Below are 15,499 nucleotides of genomic sequence, written 5' to 3'. Positions count from 1 at the left end.
ACTTAAGGATTCCTGAGAGAAAAGGCAATAAAGGTAGATACAGAGATAGCAAACTGGACAAAATAAGGGGTCCGTGAGAGAGTAAGATCTTATGGGCATTACACAAGGTCTTGAAGTGCACACGCTTGTCCACAGGAATTCAGTGCAGTTTGTGAAGGAGGCCGGAAGAAGGTCAGCATTTTGGAAGGGAGAATAGCAGCCAAGCTGTGGCATTTAGAGCCCACTGGAGTCTTGCAATCACTGATCTGTTGACTCCTAGGAATAGAATTTTGCAGTAGTCTAGCTGAGATACGATTGCTGTCTCAATGATGGTCTGTCGGTGCGAAAACCGAAAAATCCAGGAATGGATTTGAGACCTCGCAGGAGCACGAAACATGTGGCTGCTACCGATTCTGCCTGTTCTTCAAAGTTCAAGATGCTGTCCACCCAGACACTTACATTTTTAACAGTGGTTTTGGGTTTTGGGGAATGTGTAAAGTATTTGTACACAATAGTAAAACAGTGAGAACACCACACCAGGTTACAAAAATAGAACTTAATTTAATTAATAAAACCAGGTCAAATGAAAAAGATCCAATAAGTAGAACTGGAGATATTCAATATTTAAGGTTTCAGTGAAAATAGCTCCAAAAAGCACAAAGCGCCATTTGTGGATATCTGGTTGTGCCGAACCTGGACAAAGTCACAAGTTCAGGCCAACGGCACCAGCTATAGAGATCCAGTTACATCTGCTAAAAAAAGTACCTTAAATACTCGTTGCGGAGCATTGCGAGGGTCAGTGTCAAAGATGGCTGCTCTGTCAAAGCGATGAGGCGAGGCTGCAATGTAAAATCTGATGTCTGGGATGCGGCGCGCAGTCAGGGCGATTCGTTGGTTTCTAATACCTACGAGGACTCAATACGGAGGCCATTGTCATTATTGATGCTGCCACTGCCAAGAGATGCAAGGGCCTGTGCCGATGGTGCGCCGTGCAGCAGCGTTCCCAAAAGTGGTGCGTGCTGAGGTCAAGATGTGAGTCCTTGTGATGGGTGCAATCCATGCAGCAACGGCAATATGCCCATTCTGCTCGCGGATGCGGCGTCCAGTAGAGAAGATGTGCCAGTTCTGATGGGCCATTGGCTACTCAGCAGACAAGATGGGCCAGTTCAGTTGTATCCACAGGGGCTGACAAGCACCTTAGGCCCACTTGCAAGGATCCAGGACTAGGGTGGCACCACTTGGCAGAGTAGACTTACAGATATCAGATTCCATGTACAGGTTGTTGGAAACCTGTTATGTCCCTGAGGCTTCTAATCAGGAGGCCAGCCAACGAGCCCTTGGAGTCACTCTGGATCTGGGGTTAAAAGATGCAGTTCCAGCCCTTTTCACTCATGCAAGAGGGCAGCAGTTGGCAGGTCAGCACAGCAATGCAAGAGTCCGGCAAAGTTCAGTACAGTAGAGTGACAGTCCTTCAGAAGCACATCAGTACTTTTTCCTGGCAGAGTATCCACAGGTCCAGAAGTATATTGAAGAGTTGGTGTTTGAGGTTCTATTTTTATACCTTGGTGCCCAGGTTCTGGAAGGTGGGAAAAGCATCTAGACAGTGTCTTTGAAGTGCATGGAATTTCTTATCTCCCCTACCCAGGCTGGGGAAGTGACAATGCCGGGTGGTTAGGCCCTTTCGAGACAGAATACAGCTTATTGAGGTGTAAGTGAGGTTGGATCTAGCTCCTCGCTCATCCTGCCAGTGATGGCCCACCAAGTCACACCTAAGCTCCCATTATGTGTGACTCTCTAGGAGGAATACACAAAAGCCCAACTGCCATTTACAACCAGCCATGTGAGCAGAGACAGGCTGCAGCCACCAAATGGCTAAGGCAAGATAATGCCAATTTTCTAAAAGTTATTAAAGAACAAACAGAAGTGCCAGTACTGATATGGGTGAATGTAAATAAACAAATAATCATCCAGAACTCAAAGATACATTCAAGAACGGGGTTCGCTAGTTAATAGCTTTTTATTTTATCAATTATTTGAAAAAAACATTACTCAGAAATGTTTTAGTTCATCATACAGAATTTTCTAAAAGTGGCATTTTCAGAATTGTCATTTAAACATTTTACTTAACCATAAGATAGGGTTTTAAATTAGGATTCCACAGACACCAAACTTGAACATGTCATCTCTTCCCATTTAGAAATGTCACTTATACCTCTAAAGTTATCCTATGGGAGAGATTGTCATGCAGTAGTGAAAACAAATGTAAGAGTTTTTCACTAGCAGGACATGTACAACTTACAAATACATGTCTTACTTTTTAAGTGCATTGCACCCTGCCCATTGGGCTGTCCAAAGAAGGGTTGGGCCTGTCAAAAGGTTTATTGTGCCAGGTCAAAACGGCAGTTTGAAATGCAGACAGAGGCTAGGCATTGACCAGCTTTAGACATGTTTAAAGGGCTACTGCAGTGGGTTGTGGAATCAATGCTGCTAGCCCACTAGTAGCATTTAATTTACAGACACTGAGCACATATAATAACACTCTACTAGGGACTTAGAAGTACATTAAATATGCCACTTAGGTATAAGCCAATTTTAATATTGTCAGAGGAGAGAACACATGCACTTTAGCAATGGTTAGCTGTAGAAAAGTGCTCAGCGTTCTAAGGCAAGCAAAAATTAGATTAGATAAAAAAATGGATGAGGGAGGTGAAAAATTGGGTGGGGGCAGCCTAAGGCTGACAGGTCTAACAACCATGCATCACCTGGCAACGGATTTGATGGGTCAGTGCATAGGTAGGCCTGACCTGTTTTGGGGTTGGTAGATAGATAGTGGCCTACATTGCCTGGAAGAATTTTTCTGAAAGAAACAATCTTGATGTTTCCTCATTGCATTTGTGGCCTTTGCAGCCCCGGTTGATGGGCCCATCCATACACATGGGGTATCATTTTTACTGGGAGACGTGTTGGTGCATTGTAAGGTAGGATTTGTGTTGCTCGCCGCTGATTCAGGGACATTCTCATATGTAAAGATGAGGAAAATCTGTGATTATATTGACAGTTTGACATTTGCAGGACCTTCTGATTAAGGAAATGTGGTGGAATCCATGCAACCCCACCATCCTTGACAACCCTTGTCTACTTTTCGGAAATATCTGAGTTTGGTAGGTCTCCATGTGTATCGACCAAGCCCAGGCTCGACTCCTCATTTACCTATAGCGCCAGAATGAGTGAATTTCAAAGGAAATATCCTGATGTTTCCCTGTCGCATTCATGAGACTTCCCTATTGCAGGAAATAGGCTCACCATCACAAATAGGGTACTGTTTTTATATGGAGAAGTGTGAAACATAGAGTAGTAAATCATTTTTTATTAGTAATAGAATTTGTCTCCATTTGTGGCTTCCAAATGTATGCAAGATTGCAAAAAAGGACACATTTAACAAAATGTCTTCTGACTCACATGGTATTATGGTTAATCCCAAATACAGATTTGTGATAATGCCCATTAATCATATATTCATTATGAGGCATATTTGCCCTCTGCCATGCCATTGTTGTCAGTGGAGGTCCAGATATTTCAATGTTCTGATAACACTTTCAGTCCTTTAGCATTCCAACATTATCAGGTTTGTTCTGAAACATTTTCATTCATTGGGTACTTTTCTTGTCTTGCATATTTAGGTTTTATCTCAAAAGTAAAATGCCTGCTTCTCTAATGTGTTTTAGGCAAATTTTTACATCTTCATTTATAGCATCGTCTTCTTCCCTGTTGTTTAAATAGCCTTTGTAGAAGACTTGGATCTATCCAAATGTTAATTTTGTTTTCATAAAAATTAATATTTTTACTATATTTCATCACTCATCTGTTTGCGGTTTTAACTACTTTCCCATTTTGTTAATAATTTCTATTCAGCATTGTAATATGAAGTTGATGGTTTTTTAAAACACTCTTTAAATTAAAAGGCCTCAGAAAAGCATTGATGAAGGACAGTGTCATATTTTAGAATTAATTTCCTCAATTAATTTGTTTAAAACATAATAATAATTAATTGTAATGTTCAATAAAATCTAACTCTAGAACATTGACACTAAGAAAGGAATTATTTGTTATATTTTGCTGGACTGATAATGTTGCTAATTTCCCCCATGGCAATGAGTTGCAAATTCTGACCCACAGGTACCTAGGTAGAGTTTAAATTCAGTTCATAATTGCCCTGCCTGTCATGGCGACAGACAGAGCCGTATGCGGTAAGCAAGAAGCAGGAACAAGACAAAGGGATCAAACATTCTAATACTGTGTAGGTTTTAACACCTAATTCCTAGAATCAAAAAAGCCACCTGTCTCAAAATGTGAAAGGCATTATTGAATTCATAATTATCAGACAACGCCTGAATTGTGGTTTGAATGGCCACTGAAACTTCGACAGCTCGATTGTGGAGTTTCGTCTCCCTTCCTAGTTTATTTACCAAGACCACAGTTTTTACAAAATATTGCACTTAAAAGCAGCAGCCAAGGAAACTAAAGCAGGAGTCATCAAGGGAGGATTATTTACCACCCACTGTAATTTGTGTGACACAATCACCTCTAATCCTGGTAGAGCCAAGCCCTTAAACTAACACTATAAATGTGCAGACATTGTAACACCAAACAACACTTCACCCACAAAAGCATCAGAAGACAACCCTTGTAGAAGCTCCTTCTGGTAAGTTATTGCTTTTAACTTTCAGATTGCTTTTTAGAGCTGAATGAAAGTGTAACCAGTCGAGTCGATTTAGGTTCTGATCATTTCTATATGATTTCAAGGTAAACTTGATTGGATGGTAATGAAACAGTTTATATTTACATTTAAAAAGCCCACTCTGATCCAAACCTAGGAGTAAGGTGGGCAAGGTGTTCAATTTTCAAGCATAATCCCTTTCAGTCATAGCATTTATATGCTTTAGACTTTCTGTGTAAAAAACACACAATTCATATCTGATTATTGGTCTCGATTTAAAATGATGTGAAGCTGTTAAAATTAAAATGGTATATTTTGTAGAAGAAATATTCATTTGGTAATGATTCCTTTAAAGTTTGAGCTTGCAGAAGGTTATTTAAGGCTCTTGCTTATCCATATGGTACATTGACAAGCAAAGCCCCTTGCTGACTGACATATGGAAATGCTGTTTATATCTTCAATTTTAAAACGGGATTCTGCGCTTAAGTCTAAAAAAAAGGCAGGTTCGAATCTATGAATTGTTGTATTTACTTGTATGATTTACATAGATTTTAAAATGTCAAAAGTCAGGGAATTCATAAAAATCCACACGAATGTACATCAAAACTATTTCAATTGTAGATTTCCATGCCTATATTTAACCTTAAACAGCCTGATTTCAACTATTGGAACTCCGATGGTTTACAGTACTATTTAAGTAGTTGCCTCTAGAAGTGGCAATACCTATCTGCTTTATAGAGCATAAATATATTAGGCCAGGCTTTGATGGCCCTAAATGACGTTCCTAGAATTGGTGAAAAAAACACTCAGGGCCCGATTCACGAAGGTAAACTCACACTTCAGGTCTAAGTTTACCTTTGCGAATTGGGCCTTTAGACTTCAAGCCTACAGTTTGACTCCAGGTGTAAAGTTGGACTTCTGGTCTGAATTTAGACTTCAGGTCTAAGTTTACCTTTGTAAATCGGACCCTCAGAATGGTTGTGAATGCCTTCATAAATGTTATTAATTTTGTTAAAAAAAACTCAATCTTTTTTAAAGTGTTGTGAAAAAGAAAACAAAAGCTAAACAGTTCAGTTAACAAATGGGTAAACATATTTGTCTGTTTGTTATATTTGTCGTATTTTGGCTCAACCTACTAAATGGCACTAGTTTATATTAATTGTGCACTATCATATACAACATTCAATAGAAGGGATTTCCAAAAATAAGGGAAACCTGCATCACTATGGACAGGGCCTATAGAAAAAATTATGACATAACATTATTTCAGCAGAAATATTACTTAGCTGCTCCAGCCATGTAGTTCACCAAACGTTGAATTATATAAAGATTTAAAAAACTGTTTCTGTCTCTAACAGATGAAAAGTTATTAAAATGAATCAAATAGTGGTGCAACACAATGATTCACATTTATTGAGCTAAGGGGTCACTTTTCGGCCTTTGAATGTTGTATCACACTTGCAAACAGGTGAAAATGATGGCCGGATACTGGAAAAACACCTTCTATAGTTAGGCTGGCAGAAGGTATTTTGTCTGTTTGCAGGGGGATTTTTGTTAATGAATAGAGAAGTTACAAGAGGTCCTACTGCATGAAATGGAGCAAGCACAAAACTGAAGAAAAGTTGTAAAACATATCTGTGAGGTACTGAATAAGTGAGGCACACCTATCATTGCAGAACATCCTTATAAATAAGCTTGTTTTCACATGGTGTCCCACTACATCTGTTTCAAACAGTGCCATACTCTAGGTGGTGGAGAGGTGAATTTTAATACAATTGAGCATCTGTGCTTAATCACAAGATTTTCTTTTAATTCTTTGTGAAAAACCTTTTTGAAATGTACTCTTTATTAACGTTTTTTCATATTTCCTTGTAGATACCATTTATAAAACATGAGGACCATAGTTGTGGTGTCCTGCCTTCTGGCCTTAGCAGTTTGCATTGCGGTGAGTGATGATGTGTGGGACATTAGCAGACATGTAGTACTTTGGTAGTCTCACTCAACAATGCTTCTAATGGAAATATCTTTCATGCTTCTGTTGATAAGTATATATTCCCACTTTCATGTATGCGGTAGTCCTTTCCCTAAAACGGGAATTGGAAACACGTCCTACTGCCCTCTTATGGCTCAAAGGGTGCTTTTGGATTTTCTGGGTGTTTGAAGCATTTCACAATTTGTCTGTTCTTGAAAATGACATTAAATATTGAGAAGTCTTGAAGTCATGATAAGGCATGCGCAGTGCGTAATATTTTGTTTTGAAATCCCATAAGCTGCAGGTGGACAACATCAGTTTATATCAGTGTTAGGGAAAACCCACTCTGAAAAATTCATGCTGTACTGGATGTTAAAGCCTCTACTTTGTAGTGCGTACTGATAAGGGGAGAGAAGGCATTAAGCTAGCACTGTTCCCTCAGAAGATTCTTTTAAAACACACCTAGAATTAAGGACAAAACACTATTTATTAAAAGGGGAAACACACAGTGTGATACAAGTGATACAGTACCCTCTGCCTTACATTATAATGATGTTGCAAGTCACTGAGGAATTCCATAACCATATAGAGGAATGAGGCGGAAGACCAAGTTCTTTTATAAGGGTATTGAACATTATAATCTGACAACCCACTGGAGTCCTGATCAGAAGAAAATGAAAAAGGCAAGGGTAATTTTTGATCTTCAGGGATTAAAAGTAAAAATATGGCATGCATGGGATGTCTCTTTCAGTTCTCAACCATGTAGTGAGCACTCTTAGATAATGGCACCCGTTTTAGCACATTTGCAGCTCATCCTTTAGCAATGGTCCAGTTTCCTGTAGATGGAAAGCCAGCGTTAAAGCAATTTCTCTGCCTCTGGGCACTTGTTCAAACATAATTCCCTGCTAAAATGTGTTTTCTACTTTTTTAATGGGCAGTATGTAACCACTGGCGGTATTCGCAATTTGTCATATAACATTACCATGTTTTCCAGAATAAAACTTCTACAAGGCACCGTTCGATAACATCACCCTCCCAGAATCTTAGTGAATGAATGAGATGTGTGTGGAATGTACATAGCAGATTTTACCTCATTTTGGCCGTGATTTGCAGCAGATGTAAATAACAAAGGGCTTATTGTCAAAGGAGTGGCATCTGAGATGATGGTCAGGATGGGGATTCAAGGTTAGTCGATAGTAGCAGCTGGAATCAGCATGGGAGCTGATGGAGGGAACAGCATTCTTCCCATTAGGGCAGGTTTAGAGGGTAGCTGAATGGTTCAGTTATAAGTTGTAAAGGTAACTTTAAGTTAATGGTTGAATACAGTCTCACTTTGCATTACATTTCACCCCAACTACACCTGGCTAAGAACATTATTTTCTTCTAAATATTTATTTTCCCTACTTTCCAGGCCTTTGAACGGGATGAGAGGAGTGCAAGTGACAGTGGTGTAAGTATGAGACATTCTGCCATAGTTTCTTACATTCCGCAGTTAACAATGCATTCTATCTTTGTATGTTAATTTGTCTTATTAGTTCTTTATAAAATATTTTTCTGGACTCTCTCTGGATAATATTTGGGCTTCTGTGATTGGATGATCTTAGAGTCTACACCACCTGGACCATGAATAAGGCACTTAGATAAAATAAAAGGAAGGAAGCAATTCAATTTGAATCAATGGTACTTACTTTGTTTAGTATTCCATGTTTGACAAGACTAATAGAACCATGGTCCAACCATATACACATGGATTGTGACATTCTTTAAGATATAACAGTACTTCTCCACTGCTAATTCTCTGGAAAAGAGCACAAAAAATCGCAATGGGCAAGATAGACTATGTCTGACTCAATGTTTGATCTTTGACATTTCACGTTATTGCTTTTTCTTTACATTATTGCTAGATACATTGGCAGATATGCAACATATCAGCAATTCATGTATAATTAAGTCTTAATGTGTTTTCCTGTAGAATATGGCTATATGGGTCAAATTCAAAGGTGTGGCGTAGAGTGCAGCACCTGTTTTATGCATCTATGGGGCATAAAGTGAATTCATTTAACTCAATACTTTTCTGAGTTAGTTGGTAATTTTCAGACAACACATATCAGAAATTTAAAGAGGCAAACCATGCTTACTGTTTCTGAGTAGTTCTGTCAGAAAATAAAGCAGTAACTCTTGCCGGCACATAATATATGTGCTAGGCTTTTCCCTGTTTAATTAAAGACCATCATGATATGGCCCACGGAGTCCTTTTAGATAAGTTCCCATAAATAGCTCATGTAGTATAAGCGTGAAGCATATGAACTACTTCACAATTGTGTTCTAATGTACTGGGGAAAGCTACGCATTCAAACTGTAATATTTCTACATGCCTATTGTGTTTCACTACTGAATCCTGGATGAGTGAATCTTTTCAGTGCATGTAGATGGAAATCAGGTCCACGATGAAGGATAAAACAAAAGTAATAAATCAAAGGTCCTTTCATTAATGGATTTGTTATCCGATGCTTCAAACTGTCTTGTTTTTAGACTGAAATCATCAGACTCTCTTTTGTACAGGCCTATGCGTGGGAAATAGGCAACTGCAATGAGTGAGTGTGGTCACTGATGATGGGACTAATAAATGGAGAGCAGTCACTTTCTGCTGCAAAAAAAAACGTTTGATGGTGGACTCCAAAAAATGACCCTTTTTTGAGTGTAGGTCTTACTTATATCAACAATTGTAAACTCGAGTTCGGTAATCTGAAATTCTGAAGTTACACTCATAAAGGTATTTTACACATGCATAATATTGTCCTAAATTTGTTAATACTACACAATATAACCCTCAGCGACAGGGAGTGGACACCCCAACAAAAGGATGCCCTGAAATCCTAGGAACAACCCACACACCGATGATTTTCTGAATATGGTAATATTCACATTGACATACGTGTGACCTATTGCCATCTTAGAAATGCTCAGAGATTTATTCCTGTGAAAAGAATGAGTAAATCCCACTCTTGAGTGTGAATGGGAAATCAACATCCCAAAAACAAATGGAAAAGGAGAAGATCTTTATCACTTGTGCAAAATATTTTCCTTTGGAAACAACAAAAATGTGATTGTAAGCATGTGCACTGGTACACTAGGAAAATTACATATTTGTAGAGCATTTTACATTTATGTAAGTAGCGATTAACATATAGAATTATAGATAGGTGGTAACATTGAACATCAGGGATGTTTTTTACCAAGAGGTTCTGAGTAACATCAAATAAATAACAAGAGCAATGATTGTGATGTGTATGATGTCAGTAAGAACCTCTGGATGAAAAAACTGTTTTATTTACTCTTTATTTTTAGGTTGTGTATGGTCGCCAAAATTATCTGCTCCAGTTGCTCAAGGACAGAAGAGTAATAGGATGCCATACATAAGATGGCCCCACTCCCTGTCCCAAAGGTACTAAGAAAAACCTGGCTTCCTTTTTCCCACCAACTTCAGACAGCTTCCTCCCATATTATATATGGAATTACAGATGGGAGATTGGTAACATCCTCATAATTCACTTTTAACCCAGCTGTAATTTTATGTTATGTATGGCCTCTAAATACATCTGCCCCTGCTTTCAACTGCTAAAGAGAAAAAGATGTGTAATGAGGAAGCCATGGGATCTCTTCCCAGTCCCAAATTTGAAAACAAATTATATGGCTTCATGCCACCCATCCCTAAGAACTCTCTATACCTTCCCTTCTGTCCCTTGAAGATGAAGTACACACGGATCTCCAGTGCTGCTTTGGCAGGCTCTTAGAGAGCCCAGACAGAGCAGCCTATAATTCTTTTATAATGTAGCAATTGTGGTTAACAAGTTATGTTACCCATTGTTTAAATGTCTCAGCAGTGAATTACTGGATTTAGCTGTTTATGCCAAAGACTCTCCATAGGTGCCATACTTAACATGTAGAATTATAGATGGTTAACATGAAATATGGGGACGGTTTTTCAGTAAGGTGTTTAGAGGGATATCAAATAGACAACGAGAGCAAAGCTCAAGCAGTCTATAATGTCACTTCGAACTCCGAGGTGAAAAAACATCAATGTAATCCACTTTTTACCCATCTATAATTGTATGCTATATATGGTCCTAAAAACACCTGCCCCTGCTTTCAACTGCTATGCAGGGACAGAGGAATAATACAGACCCATACAATATGTGGCCTGTCCTCCCTGTCCAATTTTTTTTTTAAATCAATATGTGGCATCTTGCCACCTAACTCCTCCGCTCTGTGCCTTACCTCTTTTCCAGAAGCTGTGACCATTGCTTTCCAGGACTGCTCTGTCAGGCTCTCACAGTGCTCAGCTAGAGCAGCCTGGAAATTCGTTATGATGCAGCAACAGTGTTTAGCACGTTCTGTTATCCACTATTGTTTTTTCATAGCAATTAGTTATTAGATTTAGAGTTCAGTCATCTACGCTAATGGCTCTCTATACAAACCAAACATATCATACCTTTTTCAGAAATACCTTTGTAAAGATTTGTGAATTTCTGAAATTCAGAAATCTATATTCACGTAAAGGAGTCAACCTGCAGGTGCAAATATTTGTTTTCTTTTTTAATCAAGGCTCCTACATTCTGTGCTAACATAATGTGGTGGAAAGCAGCAGCTCATCTCACAAGCGTTCACTATTAGGTCACTTTGTGGTCAGAATACTTTGAAGGTCTATGTTTCCCATTTCATTTGTTACAAACTTAACATTTCAACACACACTTTCATACTTACAGTGCTTGAATTTTTGTTTTAATGGGGAAAAATGTGAATGGTTCCAGATAAAACCATAAACAGTCATATTAATGCATCAGAAAGGGCAACTGCCTGCAGAGAATGTGTTTTAGACCGTAAAACATTGCCTGGTTTTTGATGGCCTTGGAAATATACCTTTGTTGGAATGTTCTGCTTTGTGGACCTGTAGTGAGCAAAAACATTGATACATTTCTCCAAAGATTACGGTGTGATGTTTTGTTATGTACATCTGTATTATAATGTATTAGAGTGTATCCTATTTTTATTGTGTGCTCTCTATTTTCCAGTCACGTGAAAATAAAGGGCACAAGAAGAACCATCATTATCATCGTCGTACAACAACTCCAACCACTACTACTCCGACCACTACTACTCCGACCACTACCACTCCGACCACTACTACTCCAACCACTACTACACCAACGACTACTACTCCAACAACAACCACAGCTTCCACGGCTCAAGGTTAAATATTAAATCAGGTATGTGATGCATGCAACAGTAAACATTATACAAATATTTATTCATTTTTGTGTGGACATTGCTCTTTCAGAATCTATATTTTCTAAACAACAAGAGGCTAACAATCAGAAATCACAACAACCACACTCTTTTCTCACTTTTGTACTATTTTTAGCATTGATAAATATAAGGACAAAGAAAGATAAAAGAGTGGTTAGGAAAAAAAACATGCTCACTTAAAAATGTGTTGATCGCTCCAGCCTCAAGGACAGATGTACAAATATACCTAGCAGCTCTACACTTTTGTTACAACACAATATTGTACACAGTCCTACCACGTTGTTTCCCTAGCACTGTCAGTGTCACAATACAAGTTCTGATAATCCCACCCTCCCAAACAAGCATAAGATCAAAATAGTTATTCACATGCTTATTTGAACAAGAGGCCACTTAAAGGAGAAATAATTAGATACAGAAAGGCAATGATGAATCAATCACATTCCATCACTGCATTTCAACAAATCCAATATAATTACATCCTTTAAGCAATTTAGTTACATGCCAGCATTTCTCAAAAAATTCTCAATTTAAACAGTGGGAAGCAAATGAAGAGACAATATATCATGATCTGTAAAAACACCTACTGCCTCATTTTGAGTGACCCATAATCTCGATTCTGGAATATACTCCAGTTTGCGGCAGAATTAGGATCATCAGCAGTAGATAGATGTCATGCTCTTTTATCCCCACGAGGAAGATATTGGCACAATTATTGGATATTAAAACAACAATGTACAGAGTTTTGCAGCTTGGAACATTGGAGAAAATGTAGTATATCCTAGCTACCCATCAATCTGAGCTGCAAAGTGTAATGATATAGAAACATTGTACTGGGCAGAAAAGAACCCAGTGGCATTTATATTTCCACTGCCCATGTGGCATATTGCGTAAGGTCTTTTCTTGACTTACTGTACAACTATATATTACAGGCTGAAATTTTGAAGCTGGAGGGTCCTAATCTGAACAACACTGAATTATAAATAAGTATGGCTTAAAGCAAAATTTCACTAAGAGAAAGGCATGTATGAAAACAGCCCTCTCTTCTAGGAATTTGCAGTGTGAGGTGACCACCAACCACAACCCGGTCATTACTTGTAAATAAAAGGCCCACAGTGGGGAAGAAATGCCACCTCGTTTTCAAAATGTAATGATGCTGCAGCCAGGTGGACCAAAAGAGTCAACAGGGAGTCCTTGGCAAATTATGTGAAAAAGAATTGTACATACATATTACATATTATGTCCCTTTGGTAAACATTACCTTCCTACATTAAGCAAACATATTTTATATTGCATTGATCAAATTTATAGCAAATTTAAAAAGGGTTGCATATTAATTTGTTTATAGACACAATCGTTCTGCTTTTGCACTCACAAAACTCTTTTGCACAACTGCTCCTTCAAAATATTCATGTTGCACTGCCATGGGAAACCTAGAGATGAAAAGAAAATAATCAGTAGCAGCACTTCTTATTTGGGTGTTCAGAATTTATGAATCTTGGACATTAAAGACTTCTTTTTATAATTTAGCTTCTGATATGTCGAGTGGAAAGATGACCCTCCTCTCAACCAGAATTCTCAGCACCGACTGGGTGACAAGAAATTCCTTAATTAACAATTTTAATCGATTACCCCTCCACCCCGTCCTTTCCAGGGATGATCCTCTCAAACACACTTGTGCTTAACTGTGCGTTTTATAATTTGGTCTTTGCCAATTTTATTGATTTATTTATATTGCTTCCCCCAACGGTTTTCAAACAGTGTTTTCTCATTTCAATAATAGATTTATTTAATTAATATATTCAGCAAGAATATAAAACATTTTGACAAGAAATTCTGTACATGGCAAAATAATCTATGTATAAAAGGTTAAATACAGTTTGGCTAAATTGGATGCATGATAACTGTTGATTGAGAGTCCAACCACAGAATAGACAATCTACTATATTTACATATATAGATATTTACAAATTCACACTAAGGGGGAATGGGAAGGAATGAGGTGCAAGAGAATTCATTTTGACCAACATCAAGCAAAGAATCATTTTGACAGTGGGAAGAGAGTAGATGAAGTGCTGTCCAAATAGGAGTCTAGTCCCTAGGTATGATCTGAGTTGCTTGAAAGAACAGAATCGTGAAACAGCACAGGAAGAATAGGGGGAAACAACAAAGTTAAGATTAGTCGAGTGAAAGGTGCAAGAAGGTACATACAATTTTAGCATTTTACATTGGTTTCTAGAACTCAGATCATTTATAGCTTTAAGAAACAGAGTTACAAGTTAATAAATAGTATTGGGTTGCCCAATTTTCATCTCTGTTATGCTGACCCTGCTCTGGGTGCTGTGCACAAATATTTAAAGCAGCTAATACACTATAACCTCATATGACTATGTTTCTTTACAGAAAGAGAAAAGCAGCTCATCTGAAGTGAAAAGAAATGCCTGCTCTTTACTATAAGAAAGAAGACATCCTTTTGGAATGAGTGAAAGATTACCCTCCTAAAGAATGTAAAAAGCTGTATCTTATGTTCAAAGTGTTCTTTTCATTAAGATTTTCTTTCAATGAATCAATTTGTCAAAACAATATTGTGACTTAATGTGTTTTCTTATTACTCTTCTTGGAAAAGCATCTGCCAGTAGATGCTTCTGATATACTTAATTTACATTGTATTAGCAACAACTGAACCGGGGCTCACTGCAATATGGGGCTTTAGGCACAACCTTTCAGCCACAGGCTTTTAAGATATCTTGAATAAAATAACCACCACATTTGGCAGGGTATACAAATACAGGTAAAGAGCACTGGACCCAAGATAGCTTTTTTTCGGGATCTTAGTTGCCCAGTTCTGTTCACAAGAGAGTCAAATCTCCAAATAATGATAGCAATTCACATTTTCTTTCTTCTTTGTATTACCTCTGACTCCTACTGCAATTATGAGTTGAATCCCAATATGCCCTCCATGTGAAAAATCTTTGACCACTGTCTCCCACCAGGTTTCAAGAATGATTTATTGTGCCAGGCAACACTTTTGAATGTATTCCCAGTGCCTAATTTGAGCCAATGGTTGCAGGTGGGGGCTACCCGCACTTGTGTTTATTGATTGGCACTTATGTTTCTCATCAGAATTTGACCAAGGACAAGGGGGGAGGAAATAAGGGAAAACCTTAACAAAGGGAGAAAGCAGAGGAAAGATTAACCTGCAAGAGGGAGATAAAGGGGCAGGGTGTGTCTGCCAGTGTATTAAAGAGGCATGATGTGGAAGCAAGACTTCACAGCCTTGGCATTCGGCACAATGAAATTCAAGAAACCGGATTTTGATCAAAACTTTGGTCCCCTGCACTTCTTCTTTTATGATTAGGCACTATGTGATCTTTCATTACACAAACTCAGGGAAGGCCCATGAGGAGAGACCTTTTAAGGCAAGGGCAAAGTGGGCTCTGGCCCAGGACTCTGGCCTTTCAGGGGCCCCCTGATAGAGCCAGCTCTAGTCTACAGAGAGTATTGCCCTGATGACCTTGAGTAATTCA

General features: G+C 38.4%; 1 long non-coding RNA gene across 1 annotated transcript; it reads left to right on the top strand.

Annotated features, from left to right (window-relative positions):
* The first annotated feature begins 6,587 nt into the window (after window positions 1-6,587).
* On the top strand, window positions 6,588-14,529 carry LOC147727426 (uncharacterized). Its single transcript, XR_015309476.1, has 4 exons — window positions 6,588-6,641; window positions 8,080-8,118; window positions 11,741-11,935; window positions 14,376-14,529. It is a non-coding gene; the product is annotated as an uncharacterized LOC147727426 (long non-coding RNA).
* Window positions 14,530-15,499: the final 970 nt, after the last annotated feature.

The sequence above is a fragment of the Lissotriton vulgaris genome, chromosome 3_1 (assembly GCF_964263255.1).
Source record: "Lissotriton vulgaris chromosome 3_1, aLisVul1.2, whole genome shotgun sequence".
NCBI classification, from domain to species: Eukaryota; Metazoa; Chordata; class Amphibia; order Caudata; family Salamandridae; genus Lissotriton; species Lissotriton vulgaris.
The sequence above is the reverse complement of the archived record's forward strand: the minus strand, read 5'-3'. Positions and strand labels throughout refer to the sequence as shown.